The sequence below is a fragment of the Salmo salar genome, chromosome ssa01, assembly GCF_905237065.1.
Source record: "Salmo salar chromosome ssa01, Ssal_v3.1, whole genome shotgun sequence".
Taxonomy (NCBI): domain Eukaryota; kingdom Metazoa; phylum Chordata; class Actinopteri; order Salmoniformes; family Salmonidae; genus Salmo; species Salmo salar.
Window position 1 is genome coordinate 82,140,849 of NC_059442.1, and position 19,592 is coordinate 82,160,440.

Genomic DNA, 19,592 nt, shown 5'->3' on the forward strand with positions numbered 1-19,592 from the left:
CCCCCCTTTCTCTTTCTCTCTCTTTCTCTCTGTCCTCTGGGTCCCTTCATTGCTCTCTCTCCTTATCTCTCTCCGTCTCTTTTCTCTCTCTCTTCCCGCTCTCCCCTCTAGTACCCTCAATTTGCTCTCTTTCCTTGTATCTGCCCTTTCTCTCTCGTTTTGTTGTTATTTTTCTTTCATCCCTATAGGTCACAATCTGTGCTCCTCCCTCTCTTCCTCCCTCCCTCCCTCTCTCCACTCCACTTGTTTTGAAGACCTAGTCTCTCTGCAGACAGCAGGCAGGCAGCAGTGTTCAGTGTTAGGGGGAGAGTTGGAGGAGGCTTGACACTCACACACTGACTGACTGCAGGGATCTGAGGAAGACTAACTGGGAGAAAACCAGGACAAACTAAGCCTGACGGTGTGATAAACGTGGGCTAAACCAGGCTAAAATCAAGTCAAAGAGCAAGCAGGATCCTTTCCATATTGCCTTGTGGATCCATAATCTTAGAAGCGGTAAGTCTTGTCATATTATCTAGAATGTTAATTTTGTTGAATTAAATCTAAATGTCAGGAATAACGTGTAGATATCTATTAAACTTGATTAAACACATTCTGCTCAGATCCAGTTTCTATAGTCTTTGCCACTGGACACTATTCCTTATGAAATGTGTTAACAAAGCCTGTCCAAACAGACACACACACAGCTTCTGTGGAGTTGTGACAAACCGTTACCAGATGGCGTACTAAAATGCCCTCTACCCCATGTCAGAATACAGAAATACATGTCTCTGAGACTTTACAGCGGCTGCAGGGTCAGTGGTAAGAGTTAACCACTCTAACACTCAGCAAAGTGTTTTCACTAAGCAAAGTGTTGAATTTTTTGTTTGGAAAGCAAAAACTGTCACCATGAACTGAGTAAGTACTGTAGTGGTGTCATCTGGCCTATATTCAATGCTGGGACTGAATGCATTTGAGATAAATCATGAATGATTTCAGCACCTCACTGAACTGCGCTAGCTGACAGCAAGTGGCTGACACATGTTTTAAACTTTTATTTTCTGTTGTCGTTGGATACTTGTCGATCATTTCTGTGTTTGTTTTGTTCTGAGATGACTGCATGGTTTTTGCTTCACCCGGTCTCCCGTGACAGTGTAGTCAGATACGTAAATACTTGAATTGGTCCCAAATAACATCCTATTTATATTGTAGTGCAGGTCCTGGTCAAAAGTAGTGCACTATAGGGAATAGGGTGCCATTTGGGACTCATTCCTTGTCTCTCTGTTAGACAGTAACAATGGTGATAGTATAAAGACAGGGATATAATCAGAGAGCAGAAGTAGAGCTGGTTTGAGAGGGATAGGCATCTGAGTGTCCCAAAGTGGCAAAGTGAAATTAATGTGGGACAGGAATTCTTTGGGCATACCATCACAAAGCCTGTAGGCTGCAGCTGAACTTACTGCTTCCGCACTGGTCATGTCCTGCCTTGGGAGAGAGGGATAGAAAGAGAGAGGGAGTGTCAGAGAATACAGAAAGCAATGTCTAAACATCATACCTTACATAACAAAACAAAACAATGTTCTTCTACAGTAGTTCCCTAACCAAAAATATTGCTGCTGTCAAAAGGCACTGCACTTGTTCAATCTTTGTCTTCATACTCTACACCGTTTTTCTAATTTTATCAGTAACCTACTGTATTAATCAACAGCATGATACTGTATAAACTGAATGCCATAAATTACTGTAGAATGCACAGTAAAATACTGCACATTTGTTTTACAGCACACTGTACAACCTTTCTGTAATTTCAACTGCAGTACACAGTAGAATGCACTGTAAAATACTGTAAATGTGTTTTACAGTATTCATTATGGTACATTGTGGGAAAATGTTGTGGGCGGGGAAAGTCTCTGGCTCATTAACATATTTTACGGCGAGCCTTGTAAGAGGCTATATATGTTGCACTTATGAGTAAGAATGCTGTACCCACACAGAATATCGTAATATAGTGTACTTTAGTAATTTTACACACTTTGTTCTGATACTCTATAATAATCTATTGGCTAATTGCTGCTAGTAATTTACTGAAATTTAGAATACAGTAGCATACCATAAGACCACTAGCGGGTGCATGGTATTCCATTTTTGTAATTTAGCAGATGCTCTTATCTAGAGTGACTTACAGTTAGTGCGTTCATCGTAAAATAGCTAGGTGGGACAAGCACATCACGGCATAGTAACTACACGTTCCTCAATACATTAACTATCAGCAAAGTCAGAGCTAGCAAGGGGGGGAGTCAAGTGCTGGTTCAGGATTATTATTTTATCAAATAAATACAAATGGGGGGGGGTGTCAAGGTGAGGTGGAGGATTATTTAAGATACTCTTTGAAGAGGTAGGGTTTCATGTGCTTTGGGATGATATTGACTCATTAACATATTTTAAGGTTTGCCTTGTAAGTGGCTGTATTTGTTGCATCCGTTACTGCGAGGCCTGTACCAATTTAAGTGATATGTGGTAGTAGTTCCCTAAATATTTTGTGTACAAGAAATAGATCACTAGTGATGGGGAAACTAAGCTTCCTGAACCATTGAGGCTTTCCAGCCAATTGTGTCAAAAATAGGTTAATTACTTGAGGTATTGATCAACACAGTGTACACTAGTGGCACCTGCTGGTCATAAGAATTTAGAATAGTCAAATTATTAGAGATAACGTCACACATGCCGCAGCGCATGGGCAGTGTAGCCTTTTTGTCTTCCACCGAAACCAATGCGAAACCAATCAGGTGGTTGTTCGACGAAACAAAGCTTTCAACATCATTGATCACGTGCTTCTGATAAAGCGAGACAGGCATCGGCACACCGCTACGAAATAAATTAAGCGATTCCGACGCATGCCTCGGAGCGGCTGTATCAAATGTAACATCACTATAGTGGGTCTTAATAAACCTTTTAATGCTTCACAATTTACCCATGTCCATTTAATCTGTTTTGCACTGTAATCACAACCAGTTTGGAAGCATTTGTTTAGGCCTCTAGAAGAGAAAGTGATAAAAACCAAGTATTCAATAATATTATGTAATATGCAAATGCCTACAGCCAACCTGCTTCCTCTAATCCCTTGTAATTACAGTAAAATACTGTAAAAATAATTTTCTTACAGCTTAACAGTCCCTTTCACTGTATTGCACTGTGTTTCATTGCTCTGACATCAAGTTCCCATGAATATCTCAGTATTGTATTGGCACTATCAGGATATATCATAAGGGATATATCATAAGCTATCTTGTTGTAATTACAATTATTTTGAAGACCAATGTATTGTTAACTACAACAACATTTTCAGTAACGGTTACAGAAGCTTTTTACTTGCTATGACTGTGATGTGTGTTTTCTTTATCAACATTGGTTGAATGCACTGACTGTAAATTGATAAGTACAAGAGTGTCCGCTAAATGGCCAACATTTAATGTAAATGACAGGTCAATTAATGTAAATGACAAGTCAATCAAAGACCATAGACTTTCTGAAAGAGGTGTTTTGAGGGATCTTGAAGTTTATATGGAATTGGATAGGGAGCCAGTGAAGTTTGATGAGGTTCAGGGTCGGACTTAGTGATTTAGAGAGCGCAGGCCAGTAAAAATGTATTACCTTTTAATGAACCAAACCAATCATAAAAAAAGTAGGATACCTTCGCACATTCATCCAAAAACAATTCCAGCATCTGAACAGTGCACTGTGCACCACAATTTTCCTTAAATTCGAAAGTATTTTTACTTAAGTACTTTACAGCAATGCAGGTCTGAATACTCTACAAGGTGAGTACAGGTCTGCATACTCTATCAGTGAGTACAGGTCTGTATACTCTTTCAGTGAGTACAGGTCTGTATACTCTACCAGTGAATACAGGTCTGTATACTCTAGCAGTGAGTACAGGTCTCTATACTCTACCAGTGAGTACAGGTCTGTATACTCTACAAGGTGAGTACAGGTCTGTATACTCTACCAGTGAGTACAGGTCTGTTTACTCTACCAGTGAGTACGTCTATTTCCATATTGTTGTTTTTAGCCTTCACTATATCATTAATAGGGCTGCGTCCCAAATGGCACCCTATTCCCTATTTAGTGCACTACTTTTGACCAAGGCACATAGGGGTCTGGTGGGCCCTTGTCAAAGTAAGCCACTATATAGGGAATATGGTGCCATTTGGAATGCAACCTAGGTGTTTTGTTTAATTGGTCCTCTATCGTGCTACAGGTGAAAATGCTCCTGGCATGTTATCATTACTGTGTGTGTGTGTGTGTGTGTGTGTGTGTGTGTGTGTGTGTGTGTGTGTGTGTGTGTGTGTGTGTGTGTGTGTGTGTGTGTGTGTGTGTGTGTGTGTGTGTGCGTGTGTGTGCATGTGTGTGCAAAGATGGGCAGTATTTCTGTTACATATATTTGAAATACTTATTTCAATTACTTTTGAGTATTCCGTCATTTGTATTTCACTGGCTTGCAGTGAAATACAAACTACAATCTAATGTATTTTGTAACAAGATATTTTTGAGACCTGTAATTTGTATTTTACTTGTTTGTTGTAAATGACAAAATACTTTTCTATACCATTTGTTTTTACAGAGGTTCATAATATTGTGGCCGACTTTCACCCTGCATTGGTGTCAGATGTCTCATGATACTATGGTATGGTAAGAGTGTCTGCTAAATTTCAAAGTGTTAATATAAAAATGAATGCTTGCAAAGCAAGCTGGGTATTATTATAATGAGCTCTGCCACCTAAAGAAGGCCAATAATAACACCCAGTGTGCTTTGCAATTGTTAATTTTTTACAATTACATTTTGGTCAAAAAGCAGACACTCTTAAAGTCAGTGAATTCAACTAAGGTAGATAAACAACCACATATCACAGTCATAGCAAGTACAATTGTATTTCTTTGTTACTGAAAATGTTGTTGTGTAGTGAAGGTGTGTAATTGCAAATGTAAATACAAAATACTTGGGTAGCACTTTATAATAACTTCATGTAATAAAGCATTTATAATGGATCAGTAAATAGTTTGTTCATCATTTATTAGTCAGTACTCCCACATTTGTAAACGTTAGTAACATAGTTATTCACACATTTATAAACAACTTTTAAAGTATTTATAATGATTCATAAGATTATTCATAAGACGTTTAATATGGGTCTTTATAAACCATTTACTAATCATTAATTAAGTCTTTTTGCATGGCCTCATCTAAAGTGTGGGCTTTTTAAAATTGTATAAATACTTTATCAATGTTTTTAGGGACCAGTGTAATTTCTCACAATAGATGGACATGCCATTGCTAGACATTCCAGCAGTACCTGATGCTCCTTAACTCTTAAGCTGACAGACCCCAAAATCAGGCAATAGAATTACTTTAAAAAATATGTATATGTTTATATGACTTATTTAATTGATTTCCCACCATTTTATAAATCAGAAGACCATCCATCCAATCAATCAATCAATCAATCAATCAATGAAATGTATTTTATATAGCCCTTCTTACATCAGCTGATGTCACAAAGTGCTGTACAGAAACCCAGCCTAAAACCCCAAACAGCAAGCAATGCAGATGTAGAAGCACGGTGGCTAGGAAAAACTCCCTAGAAAGGCCAGAACCTAGGAAGAAACTTAGAGAGGAACCAGGCTATGAGGGGTGGCCAGTCCTCTTCTGGCTGTGCCGGGTGGAGATTATAACAGTACAAGGCCAAGATGTTCAAATGTTCATAGATGACCAGCAGGGTCAGATAATAATAATCACAGTGGTTGTCGAGGGTGCAACAGGTCAGCACCTCAGGAGTAAATGTCAGTTGGCTTTTCACAGTTGATCATTAAGAGTATCTCTACCGCACCTGCTGTCTCTAGAGAGTTTAAAACAGCAGGTCTGGGACAAGGTAGCATGTCTGGTGAACAGGTCAGGGTTCCATAGCCGGAGGCAGAACAGTTGAAACTGGAGCAGCAGCATGAGCAGGTGGACTGGGGACAGCAAGGAGTCATCAGGCCAGGTAGTCCTGAGGCATGGTACTAGGGCTCAGGTCCTCCGAGAGAGCGAGAGAGAGAGAGAGAAAGAGAGAGAAAAAGAGATAAAAAGAGAGAATTAGTGAGAGTATACTTAAATTCACACAGGACACCGGATAAGCCAGGAGAAATACTCCAGATATAACAGACTGACCCTAGCCCCCTGACACATAAACTATTGCAGCATAATTACTGAAGGCTGAGACAGGAGGGGTCGGGAGACACTGTGGCCCGACGATACCACCGGACAGGGCCAAACAGGCAGGATATAACCCCACCCACTTTGCCAAAGCACAGCCCCCACACCACTAGAAGGATATCTTCAACCACCAACTTACTATCCGGAGATAAGGCCGAGCATAGCCCACGAAGATCTACCCCACGGCACGAACCCAAAGGGGGGCATCAACCCGGACAGGAAGATCACGTCAGTGACTCAACCCACTCAAGTAACACTCCCCTCCTAGGGATGGCATAGAAGAGCACCAGTAAGCCAGTGACTCAGCCCCCATTGGGGTGGCAGCGTAGCCTAGTGGTTAGAGCGTTGGACTAGTAACTGAAAGGTTGCAAGTTTGAATCCCCGAGCTGACAAGATACAAATCTGTCGTTCTGCCCCTGAACAAGGCAGTTAACCCACTGTTCCTAGGCCATCATTGAAAAAAATAATTTGTTCTTAACTGACTTGCCTAGTTAAATAAAGGTAAAAAATTAAATTAATAGGGTTAGAGGCAGAGAATCTGAGGGGAACGGGCCAGGCAGAGACAGCAAGGGCTGTTTGTTGCTCCAGTGCCTTTCCGGTCACCTTCACACTCCTTGGCCAGACTACACTCAATCATAGGACCTACTGAAGAGAGGAGTCTTCAATAAAGACTTAAAGGTTGAGACCGAGTCTGCATCTCTCACATGGATAGGCAGACCATTCCATAAAAATGGAGCTCTATAGGAGAAAGCCCTGTCTCCAGCTGTTTGCTTAGAAATTCTAGGGACAGTAAGGAGGCCTGTGTCTTGTGACTGTAGCGTACGTGTAGGTATGCACGGCAGGACCGGAAAGATAGGTAGGAGCATGCCCATGTAATTCTTTGTAGGTTAGCAGTAAAACCTTGAAATCAGCCCTAGCCTTAACAGGAAGCCAGTGTAGAGAGTCTAGCACTGGAGTAATATGATCAAATTTGTTGGTTCTAGTCGTGTTTAGCACTAACTGAAGTGTATTTAGTTCTTTATCCGGAAAGTAGAGAATTGCAGTAGTCTAATCTAGAAGTGACAAAAGCATGGATACATTTTTCTGCATCATTTTGAACAGAAAGTTTCTCATTTTTGCAACGTTACGTAGATGGAAAAAAGCTGTCCTTGAAACAGTCTTTATAAGTTCGTCAAAAAAGAAATCAGGGTCCAGAGTAATGCCGAGGTCCTTCACAGTTTTATTTGAGACGACTGTACAACCATCAAGATTAATTGTCAGAGTCAACAGAAGATCTCTTTTTTTCTTGGGACCTAGAACTAGCATCTCAGTTTAAAAGTAGAACATTTGCCGCCATCCACTTCCTTACGTCTGAAACACAGGCTTCCAGGGAGGGCAATTTTGGGGCTTCACCATGTTTCATCAAAATGTACAGCTGTGTGTCGTCCGCATAGCAGTGAACGTTAACATTAAGTTTCCGAATGACATCACCAAGAGGTAAAATACACTGCTCAAAAAATAAAGGGAACACTTAAACAACACAATGTAACTCCAAGTCAATCACACTTCTGTGAAATCAAACTGTCCACTTAAGAAGCAACACTGATTGACAATAAATTTCACATGCTCTTGTGCAAATGGAATAGACAACAGGTGGAAATTATAGGCAATTAGCAAGACACCCCCATTAAAGGAGTGGTTCTGCAAGTGGGGACCACAGACCACTTCTCAGTTCCTATGCTTCCTGGCTGATGTTTTGGTCACTTTTGAATGCTGGCGGTGCTTTCACTCTAGTGGTAGCATGAGACGGAGTCTACAACCCACACAAGTGGCTCAGGTAGTGCAGCTCATCCAGGATGGCACATCAATGCGAGCTGTGGCAAGAAGGTTTGCTGTGTCTGTCAGCGTAGTGTCCAGAGCATGGAGGCGCTCCCAGGAGACAGGCCAGTACATCAGGAGATGTGGAGGAGGCCGTAGGAGGGCAACAACCCAGCAGCAGGACCGCTACCTCTGCCTTTGTGCAAGGAGGAGCAGGAGAAGCACTGCCAGAGCCCTTCAAAAGGACCTCCAGCAGGCCACAAATGTGCATGTGTCTGCTCAAACGGTCAGAAACAGACTCCATGAGGGTGGTATGAGGGCCCGACGTCCACAGGTGGGGGTTGTGCTTACAGCCCAACACCGTGCAGGACGTTTGGCATTTGCCAGAGAACACCAAGATTGGCAAATTCGCCACTGGCGCCCTGTGCTCTTCACAGATGAAAGCAGGTTCACACTGAGCACATGTGACAGATGTGACAGAGTCTGGAGACGCCGTGGAGAACGTTCTGCTGCCTGCAACATCCTCCAGCATGACCGGTTTGGCGGTGGGTCAGTCATGGTGTGGGGTGGAATTTCTTTGGGGGGCCGCACAGCCCTCCATGTGCTCGCCAGAGGTAGCCTGACTGCCATTAGGTACCGAGATGAGATCCTCAGACCCCTTGTGAGACCATATGCTGGTGCGGTTGGCCCTGGGTTCCTCCTAATGCAAGACAATGCTAGACCTCATGTGGCTGGAGTGTGTCAGCAGTTCCTGCAAGAGGAAGGCATTGATGCTATGGACTGGCCCGTCCGTTCCCCAGACCTGAAACCAATTGAGCACATCTGGGACATCATGTCTCGCTCCATCCACCAACGCCACGTTGCACCACAGACTGTCCAGGAGTTGGCGGATGCTTTATTCCAAGTCTGGGAGGAGATCCCTCAGGAGACCATCCGCCACCTCATCAGGAGCATGCCCAGGCGTTGTAGGGAGGTCATACAGGCACGTGGAGGCCACACACACTACTGAGCCTCATTTTGACTTGTTTTAAGGACATTACATCAAAGTTGGATCAGCCTGTAGTGTGGTTTTCCACTTTAATTTTGAGTGTGACTCCAAATCCAGACCTCCATGGGTTGATAAATTGGATTTCCATTGATTATTTTTGTGTGATTTTGTTGTCAGCACATTCAACTATATAAAAAAAGTATTTAATAAGATTATTTATTTCATTCAGATCTAGGATGTGTTGTTTAAGTGTTCCCTTTATTTTTTGAGCAGTATATATAGTGAAAACAATAGTGGTCCTAAAATGGAGCCTTGAGGAACACCAACATTTACAGTTGATTTGTCAGAGGACAAATCATCTACAGAGACAAACTGATTTCTTTCCGACAGATAAGATCTAAACCAGGCCAGAACTTGTCCGTGTTGACCAATTTAGGTTTCCAATCTCTCCAAAAGAATGTGGTGATTGATGGTATCAAATGCAGCACTAAGGTCTAGGAGCATGAGGACAGATGCAGAACCTCGGTCGGACGCCATTAAAAGGTAATTTACCACCTTCACAAGTGCAGTCTCAGTGCTATGATGGGGTCTAAAACCAGACTGAAGCGTTTCGTATACATTGTTTGTCTTCAGGAAGGCAGTGAGTTGCTGCGCAACAGCTTTTAAAAAAAATGTGGAGATGAATGGGAGATTCGATATAGGCCGATTAGTTTTTTATATTTTCTGGGTCAAGGTTTGGCTTTTTCAAGAGAGGCTTTATTACTGCCACTTTTAGTGAGTTTGGTACACATCCGGTTGGATTCGGAGCCGTATATTATGTTCAACATAGAAGGGCCAAGCACAGGAAGCAGCTCTTTCAGTAGTTTAGTTGGAATAGTGTCCAGTATGCAGCTTGAAGTTTTAGAGGCCATTACTATTTTCATCAATGTGTCAAGAGATATAGTATTCAAAAACTTGAGTGTCTCCCTTGATCCTAGGTCCAGACCTTCCTAGGACCATGTAAATGTCCTCTATCAAATAACCTTGTATTTGCCTCCCTCTGGTGGTTGAATGCATCATTACATCCATTTATATAACTTGACTGCAACTTTACGTCAAAGGGGCGGTCCATAGAAAAACATTCATCCAGCTTGACTGCTTCACGGCACAGACATGGCAAAGCAATCGCTAAATTTGTCTCAAGCAGGCAGATCTAAATACATAACTTTCATAGTTCTACGATAAAGAAGGAAACCTACCCACTTCTCCTAAAATAAGTAAAGAAGTAATTTTGTGTGGAAGTCAAACATTTGTTTTACGTTGGAGGCAGACACATTGTATATGCAAAGAACGATATAATTGAGCCCTTTACATAGACCTTCTTTCCTTGTCTATAGGAGGGACCAACGCTGTTAAACTGGCCCAAACGTTGATTTAGACATTCACAAATTTAACACATTTTGAGTATCACTATCGTCATGATATGTTTGGTAAAGTAATAAAGAGGATTACATATTTTGGGTAGATGATCCAAAAACAAATTATATATATATGGACATATTCCATCCTTCCACTTGACATTGTGTCTTGAATGTTTTTGGACTACTTCCAAACTTGAAATCCACTTGGATTTACTCTTTTTGGACTCTCCTCGGCCCGGTGTAGTGCTTGCCACCCTCCCGGCTTTCCACTGTCCTGTACTGGAAACTACATCCCCTCCAAGGTGTTTCTCTCCTGGCTATCTTTCTGATAACACGGCCTCCGTTGCATTGCTGCTTTGATGGACCCCAGCATTTAATCACCACTCTCTCCCAGCTGTTGTTTTCTTCACCAGTTTTGTGCCTTGGTTGTGTTTATTGTGGGTCCTAGTGCTGGCTGGAGTTTAGTCTGTGGTTGTGTTCTGGCTTGCTGCCTATAACTGTGGTGATCCTACAAACTGTGTGATTCAATCTAACTATCACACTGTGTGGAGTGATTGACTTTTAGCTGATTCCTCGACAACATAATTTATTTGAGTGGATTTTAACAGAATTATTCGAAAATGATGTCTACCATGTTCCGCCATAAGGGGAAACTTTGTTTTTCCCAGATTGGCGGCAACCACCTTCAGAGATTACAAAGAACGTTTCATCAAGTTTGGAACCACCAAGACTCTACCTAGAGCTGGCCGCCCGGCCAAACTAAGCAATCGGGGGAGAATGGCTTTGTTCAGGGAGGTGACCAAGAACCAGATGGTCACTCTGACAGAGCTCCAGAGTTCCTCTGTGGAGATGGAAGAACTTTCCAGAAGGACAACCATCTATGCAGCCCTCCACCAATCAGGCCTTTATGGTAGTGGTCAGACGGGAGCCACTCATCAGCAAAAGCCACATGACAGCCCGCTTGGAGTTTGGCAAAGGGCAACTAAAGGACTCTCAGACCATGAGAAACAAGATTATCTGGTCTGATGAAACCAAGAATGAACTCTTTGGCCTGTAAGCCAAGCGTCACATCTGGAGGAAACCTGGCACCATCCCTACAGTGAAGCATGGTGGTGGCAGCATCATGCTGTGGGGATGTTTTTCAGGGACTGGGAGACTAGTCAGGTTCGAGGGAAAGATGAACGGAGCAAAGTACAGAGAGATCCTTGATGAAAACCTGCTCCAGAGCGCTCAGGACCTCAGACTGGGGCGAAGGTTCACCTTCCAAGAGGACAACAACCCTAAGCACACAGCCAAGACAATGTGGGAGTGGCTTCGGGACAAGTCTCTGAATGTCCTTGAGTGGCCCAGCCAGAGCCTGGACTTGAACCCAATCGAACATCTCTGGAGAGACCTGAAAATAGCTGTGCATCGACCATCCCCATCCAACCTGACAGAGCTTGAGAGGATCTGTAGAGAAGAACTGGAGAAACTCCCCAAATGTGTACCAAGCTTGTGGCGTCATACCCAAGAAGACTCAAGGCTGTAATCGCTACCAAAGGTGCTTCAACAAGGTACTCAGTAAAGGGTCTGAAAACTTATGTAAATGGAATATTTCATTTTCTTTTATACATTTGCAAAAATGTCTAAAAACCAGTTTTAGCTTTGTCATTATGAAGTATTGTGTGCAGATGGATGAAGCTGTAAAATAAGGCTGTAACGTAAAAAATTAGGGAAAAGTCAAGGGATATGAATACTTTCTGAATGCACTGTATCTCTGGTCCCATCTCGTTGCTGGGTCGCGGCTGCGAAAGGTTCAGCAGGCTCTTAGCACTTCATATCTGGCGTAAAGACTACTGCCACTCTGTTGGCATGATAACCCTCAATTTTCGACACTTTTTGGAAATAAAAGATGCTCTACAGGGATGATGGGCTCCACCCAAACCATCTAGGAGCCTGGACCCTGTGTTCATATTTCAAGGCTGTGTTAAGATATTGACTCAGAGACAGAACAAGCTCTGCTCAGGCAATACCTACCATCCTCTCTAAGCGTTATCGTCATACTATTGTCTATACTGCTAGGAGTGTTGTCAGTTGTAATCTTGTACCCCTTCGTTTGAACTCCACTCTTAGATCTGCTATTGTTAGCTCAAAAGAGGAGCCCACTGTGGTCTGCTCACTCAGTGCTTTTAGTTCAAATGTGAATTCCATAAACTTGATATCACGTAGAGGGCTTGGGCTGTTGCTCGATAGCAACCAAAGCCCATGTAAGTCAGTTTATAACATTCCATCATTGGTTACACTGAGAGTTCCTCATACAGTATTAACATTGGCAGCAGCCTCAGCCCCTATGCTGCTAACCTTAGAAAAGTAATTCCAATTTCTTCTCCTTCCTCTATTACTAAGAGGGATAGACCAAATGGTGTAGTTCTAGGCAATCTTATAGCCATACCAACTATACCAATATAAACCATCAGACAGGGCCTGCAACTGTCTATTGAACGTAGCTTGTTTTGAGTTGGAGTTTCCATGTGACTTTAAACATCGTAAAGGTCTTGGGTTGATACATCTGAACATTAGGAGCTTACTTCCAACACTGGATTACATCAAGATCTGGGCTATGCAGACAAATCCGGATAGTCTGGTATTGACTGAAACTTGGATCTCTGGGGACATTCTGAACTCTGATATTAATATTGACGGTTATGATGTGATCAGAGCTGACAGACAGGGTAGAGGTGGTGGAGTGGCATATTTATAAAACTATATTTATCTGTCTCTTTACTGAAATTCATTTCCCTTGCCAATTTTGTTTAGCTACTATCTTTAAGCCTTTGTCTGGCAAAAATGTATCCATAACTGTTATAGGGGTCTACTGTCCTCCCTCGGCTAACCTTTTTTGCACTCAAGGAAATAACTAGTTTGTTGTCTTCTTTTACTAAATCAGCAGTTATTATCCGGGGTGACCTAAATTATGATTGGGAAATACAGGCTTCAGACAATCTAAAAAACATGTGTAATGATCTAAAACTAACCCAGCTGGTGACTAAGCCTACGCGGCCCAACCCTAGAGATCCTAAAATTGCGCCGACATAGAGGGCTGCCTTGCTTCTAGCTCTTAGGAAACATTATTAGCCCTGATTTTTTTGGTGTTATTACATACAGCTGGGAATAACTATTGGATATCAGAGCGGTGGTAACTCACCAGCACTACTAGCATTACGACCAGGAATATGACTTTCCCAAAGTGGATCTTTTGTTCGCACCACCCAGGGCAACTGAACTGATTCCAGAGGCCGACCCAAAACAACGCCGCGGAGGAGAGGTACTCGGAGTGGTCTTCTAGTCCGACTTAGGAGGCACGCACACTACCCACCGCTTCCGAGTATATTACTTGCTAATGTTCAGTCTCTGGATAATAAAGTTGATGAGCTCAGGGCGAGGGTCTCTTTCCAGAGAGACATCAGGGATTGTAACATACTCTGTTTCATGGAAACAAGGCTCTCTCGGGATATACTGTCTAAGTCGGTCCAGCAAGTTGGGTTTTAAGTTCATCGCGTAGACAGGAATAAATATCTCTCCGGGAAGAAGAAGGGCGAGGGTGTATGTTTCATGATTAACAACTCATGGTGTACTTGTGATAACATACAGGAACTCAAGTCCTTTTGTTCACCTGACCTAGAATACCTCACAATCAAATGCCAACCGTATTATCTCCCAAGATAATTTTCTTCGGTTATAGTCACGGCCGTGTATATCCCCCCTCAAGCCGATACCACAACGGCCCTCAAAGAACTTCACTGGACTTTGTGCAAACTGGAAACCACATATCCTGAGGCTGCATTTATTGTAGCTGGAGATTTTAACAAAGCAAATTTGAGGCTGCCGAAGTTCTATCAACACATTGACTGTAGTACTCGTGCTGCTAAAACAATTGACCACTGCTACTCCAACTTCCGGGATGCCTACAAGGCCCTCTCCCACCCTCCTTTCGGCAAATCTGACCATGATTCCATTTTTCTCCTCCCTTCCTATAGGCAAAAACTAAAACAGGAAGTACCCGTGCTAAGGACTGTTCAACGCTGGTCTGACCAATCGGAATCCATGCTTCAAGATTGTTTTAATCACTCGAACTGGATATGTTCCGGGCAGCTTTTGAGAACATTCTCGACAAATATACTGATACGGTGACTGAGTTTATCAGGAAGTGTATAGGAGATGTTGTACCCACTGTGACTATTAAAACCTACCCTAATCAGAAACCGTGGATAGATGGCAGCATTCGACCAAAACTGAAAGCGCGAACCATTGCATTTAACCATGGCAAGGTGACTAAGAATATGGCAGAATACAAACAGTGTAGTTATTCCCTCCTCAAGGCAATGAAACACACAAAACGTCAGTACAGAGACAAAGTCGAGTCGCAATTCAACGGCTCAGACATGAGATGTATGTCGCAGGGTCTACAGACAATCATGGACTACAAAAGGAAAACCAGCCACGTCGCGGACACCGACATCTTGCTTCTGGACAAGCTAAACACCTTCTTCGCCCACTTGGAGGATAGCACAGTGCCACCGACACGGCCCGCTACCAAGGACTGTGGGCTATCCTTCTCCGTGGCCGACGTGAGTAAGACGTTTAAGCGTGTTAACCCTCGCAAGGCTGCCGGCCCAGATGGCATCCCTAGCCGCGTCCTCAGAGCATGCACAGACCAGCTTGATGGTGTGTTTATGGACATATTCAATCTCTCCCTATCCCAGTCTGCTGTCCCCACATGCTTCAAGATGGCCACCATTGTTCCTGTACCCAAGAAAGCAAAGGTAACTAAACTAAATGACTATCGCCCCGTAGCACTCACTTATGTCATCAGGAAGTGCTTTGAGAGACTAATCAAGGATCATATCACTTCTAACTTACCTGTCACCCTAGACCCATTTCAATTTGCTTACCACCCCAATAGATCCACAGACGATGCAATCGCCATCGCACTGCATATTGCCCTATCCCATCTGGACAAGAGGAATACCTACGTATGTAAGAATGTAGTTCATTGACTATAGCTCAGCATTGAACACCATAGTACCCTCCAAACTCATCATTAATCTTGAGGCCTTTGTTCTGTACCCCGCCCTGTGCAACTGGGTCCTGGACTTCCTGACGGGCTGCCCCCAGGTGGTGAAGGTAGGAAACAACACCTCCACTTCGCTGATCCTCAACACTGGGTCCCAGAAGGGTGCGTGCTCAGCCCCCTCCTGAACTCCCTGTTCACACATGACTGCGTGGCCAAGCAGATCTCCAACTCAATCATCAAGTTAGCAGACGACACAACAGTAGTAGCCTTGATTACCAACAATTACGAGACAGCCTACAGGGAGGAGGTGAGTGCTCTGGGAGTGTGGTGCCAGCCTCTCACTCAACATCAACAAAACAAAGGAGATGATTGTGGACTTCAGGAAACAGCAGAGGGAGCACCCCCCTACCACATTGACAGGACCACAGTGGAGAATGTGGAAAGCTTCAAGTACCTCGGCGAATACATCGCTGACAAACTGAAATGGTCCACCCACACAGACAGTGTGGTGAAGAAGGCGCAACAGTGCCTCTTCAACTTCAGGAGGCTGAAGAATTTTGGCTTGGCACCTGAAACCCTCACAAACTTTTACAGCCCAACGCATCACCGGGGGCAAACTACCTGCCCTCTAGGAAAACTACAGCACCGATGTCACAGGAAGGCCAAAAAGATCATCAAGGACAACCACCACCCGAGCCACTGCCTGTTCACCCCGCTATGATCCAGAAGGCGAGGTCAGTACAGGTGCATCAAAGCTGGGACCAAGAGACTTAAAAACAGCATCAATCTCAATGCCATCAGACTGTTAAATAGACATCACTAGCACATTAGAGGCTGCTGACAATGTACATAGACTTGAAATCTCTGGCCACTTTAATTAATGGAACACTAGTCACTTTAATAATGTTTACATATCTTGCATTACTCATCTCATATGCATATACTGTATCTTAGTCTATGCCGCTCTGACATTGCTCATCCATATATTTATATATTCTTAATTCCATTCCTTTACTTAGATTTGTGTGTATTGGGTATATGTTGTGAAATTGTTAGATATTACTTATTAGATTTTACTGCACTGTCAGAGCTAGAAACACAAGCATTTTGCTACACCTGCAAAAACATCTGCTAAACACGTGTATGTGACCGATTTGATTTGATAAACGAGATGATGCGTGGGTCAAGGCCAGGAACACATGCTTTGGCCTAGACTGGCAAGCTTTTAAGCAATTGAGGAATCATTGTGTAAAACAAATCAGAAAGGCTAAATCTGATTATTATGTAACCGCTCTTTCAGATTGTAATGGGAACCCGGCTAAATTATGGAAAACTGTCAAATTCCTGAAGGGTTCTACTTCCTCCTTTCTACAACAACAAATTAATTCAGACACTGGCCTCATTACTGAAAAAAATACCTGGTGCCGTTCAGGCAATTTAAAGTATTGATTGGGGATTTATTTGTGGATGAATGTAACATTTTTTCTGGGTGATTTGTGCTTACCATGACTGTGTTTTTGTATTCTAATGTGTATGTGTGTGTGTGTGTGTATATATATATCTATCTATATATGTATATATATACAGTACCAGTCAAAAGTTTGGACACACCTACTCATTCAAGGGGTTTTCTTTATTTTTACTATGTTCTACATTGTAGAAAAATATCGAAGACATCAACATTATGAAATAACACATATGGAATTATGTAGTAACCAAAAAAGTGTTAAACAAATCAAAATAGATTTTAGATTTTAGATTCTTCAAAGTAGCCAACCTTTGCATTGATGACAGGATTGCACACTCCTGGGGTAGCCACTTTTTTCAATTAACAGGTGTGCCTTGTTAAAAGTTAATTTGTGGAATTTTGTTCCTTCTTAATGCGTTTGAGCCAATCAGTGGTATTGTGACAAGGTAGGGATGATATACAGAAGATAGCCCTACTTCGTTAAAGACCAAGTCTATATTATGGCAAGAACAGGTCAAATAAGCAAAGAAACGACAGTCCATCATTACTTTAAGACATGAAGTAATGACAACAAGCAACACCCAAACATGACGGAGAGTAAGACAGGGGAACCTATCTCAAAAGACTCTTCTACCATCACATATGATTTAATCTTTCCATATTTTTGTGAGAAATTACATTGGTCACTCAAAACATTTGTAAAGTATAAGTATCCCAAACTTTAGATGAGGCCACCCAAAAATAATGAACTACTGTTTAATAAATGGTTTATAAGGACCTATATCAAACATCTTATGACTGGAGTAATGATTCATAAAATATGAACAAACTATTTACTAATCCGTTATAAATGCTTTATTACGTTGAGCTATTATAAAGTGCTACCAATACCTGTATGTATCTGTATTTTATCTAAATACAACTGTATAAAAGTATGTTATATTTTAGTTTGATACATTTGTCATTAGAATATCTTATATTTGTAACAAGATTAATGTTGATGTATCTGTAGTCCATCTTTACACACACACACACACACACACACACACACACACACACACACACACACACACACACACACATATATATATATATACACACACACACACACACAGCCAGTGCAAGAGTTCCCTGGAGATATGGGAAGCAATAACACTTTGGGTTATGCAACACAGTTTACAGTAAGGTCAGGACTGTGGTCCAAAGCGTATGTCTCTGTGTGTGTATGCATGTGTGTGTATGTATGTACAGTATATGTGTGTGTGTGTGTATGTATGCAGTTTGTGTGTGTGTGTGTGTGTGTGTGTGTGTGTGTGTGTGTGTGTGTGCGTGCGTGCGTGCGTGCGTGCATATATACAGTGTTTGTGCACATGTACAGCATGTGTGTGTGTCTGCCACTGTAGTGTAAACATCTCTGGTGGGGATCCGGAGGAAAGAGGGGGGATGGTTAGGAAGATATCGGAAGTGGGATTGTAAACATGATAGGGGCTTGAAGAGGAACACCAACTCAAACACAAAATGAGGAATCGTCCTTTGTTCAAAATCATGTCTGTCTTATGAGACAGTGCATACTTTAGTATTTGAACACTGGTTTTGTTAGATATCAGCTTTGAATATTACAGATCTATATTGATAACATGATTTAGGAGATGCATAAAGTGATATCTGGTTTGAATATTACAGATCTATATTGCTAACATGATTTAGGAGAGGCATAAAGTGCTATCTGGTTTGCTGTAAATGGTCACTCACAACCACTGTTTCCAATAAACAACAATGAGTTACATGGTCAAGTAAAAGTACACAATTCTGGAGCCAAGTGTGTGTTGTGTTGAAGATTATGTAAGGAGTGGTTAGTGGTGATTCATGTATGTTTACACAAGAGTAAAATGGGCTAAAATAGTTTTGGAAAATGAACAGATGTTCCAGTGAGCTGAATGAAATGTGAGTCTTTGTTGTTTGAGCATTGGGCAATTCCATCCCTCCTTTTCTTCAAAGTCAACCTACTGCATCCCAAATTGCACCCGCTTCCCTATATAGTGCATTACTTTTGTCCAGGACCCATAGGGCTCTGGTCAAAAGTAGTGCACCATGAAGGGAATAGGATGCCATTTGGGACGTAGACTCTGTCTCTATTGATTGCCCCGTCTTACTCCTTCCGGATTAGAGAGAGGGGAGAACTAATCAGAGAGCACAGGGTAGAGGGTAGACCTGGCCCAAATGGCACCCTATTCCCTATATAGTGCACTACTTTTATCCAGAGGAAATAGGGTGCCATTTGAGACAGATCCACTGCTCTGAACAAACAGAGGTTATAGTGTTAGAGGTCAGGGGTCATAGACTGAACAAATCAGATTAGCTAGGCGATTAGAGTTTCAGCTGTGGCCACAATGCCTTTGAACCATAGGCATCATGTCCATAGGCGCACAAGGGCACATGCCCCCTTAGATTTGTCCTGTTAAAAAAAAGTCAGATGTTAAATGAATTACTAAACTACATTATAATTATTTTAATTTATAAAGATTTGTCAGCTGTATTTTGCAAAGGGGGCACACTGACTGGACCAGGCAAAGGGTACCCCCTCCCTATTCTCCCAGTAAGTGGTTCCTTCTAAGGTGCACCATGGAGCAAAGATATGCTAGGAAAGGAGATAGATA

At 42.3% G+C, this 19,592-nt stretch overlaps 1 protein-coding gene across 1 annotated transcript in view; it reads left to right on the forward strand.

Annotated features, from left to right (window-relative positions):
- Positions 1 to 236: 236 nt before the first annotated feature.
- Positions 237 to 19,592, forward strand: part of c1qtnf1 (C1q and TNF related 1) — a 39,544-nt gene continuing 20,188 nt past the window's right edge. Inside the window, exon 1 of the mRNA XM_014212896.2 lies at positions 237 to 495. The gene's annotated coding sequence lies outside the window, so the exon portion shown is untranslated. The remainder of the gene's footprint in view (positions 496 to 19,592) is intronic.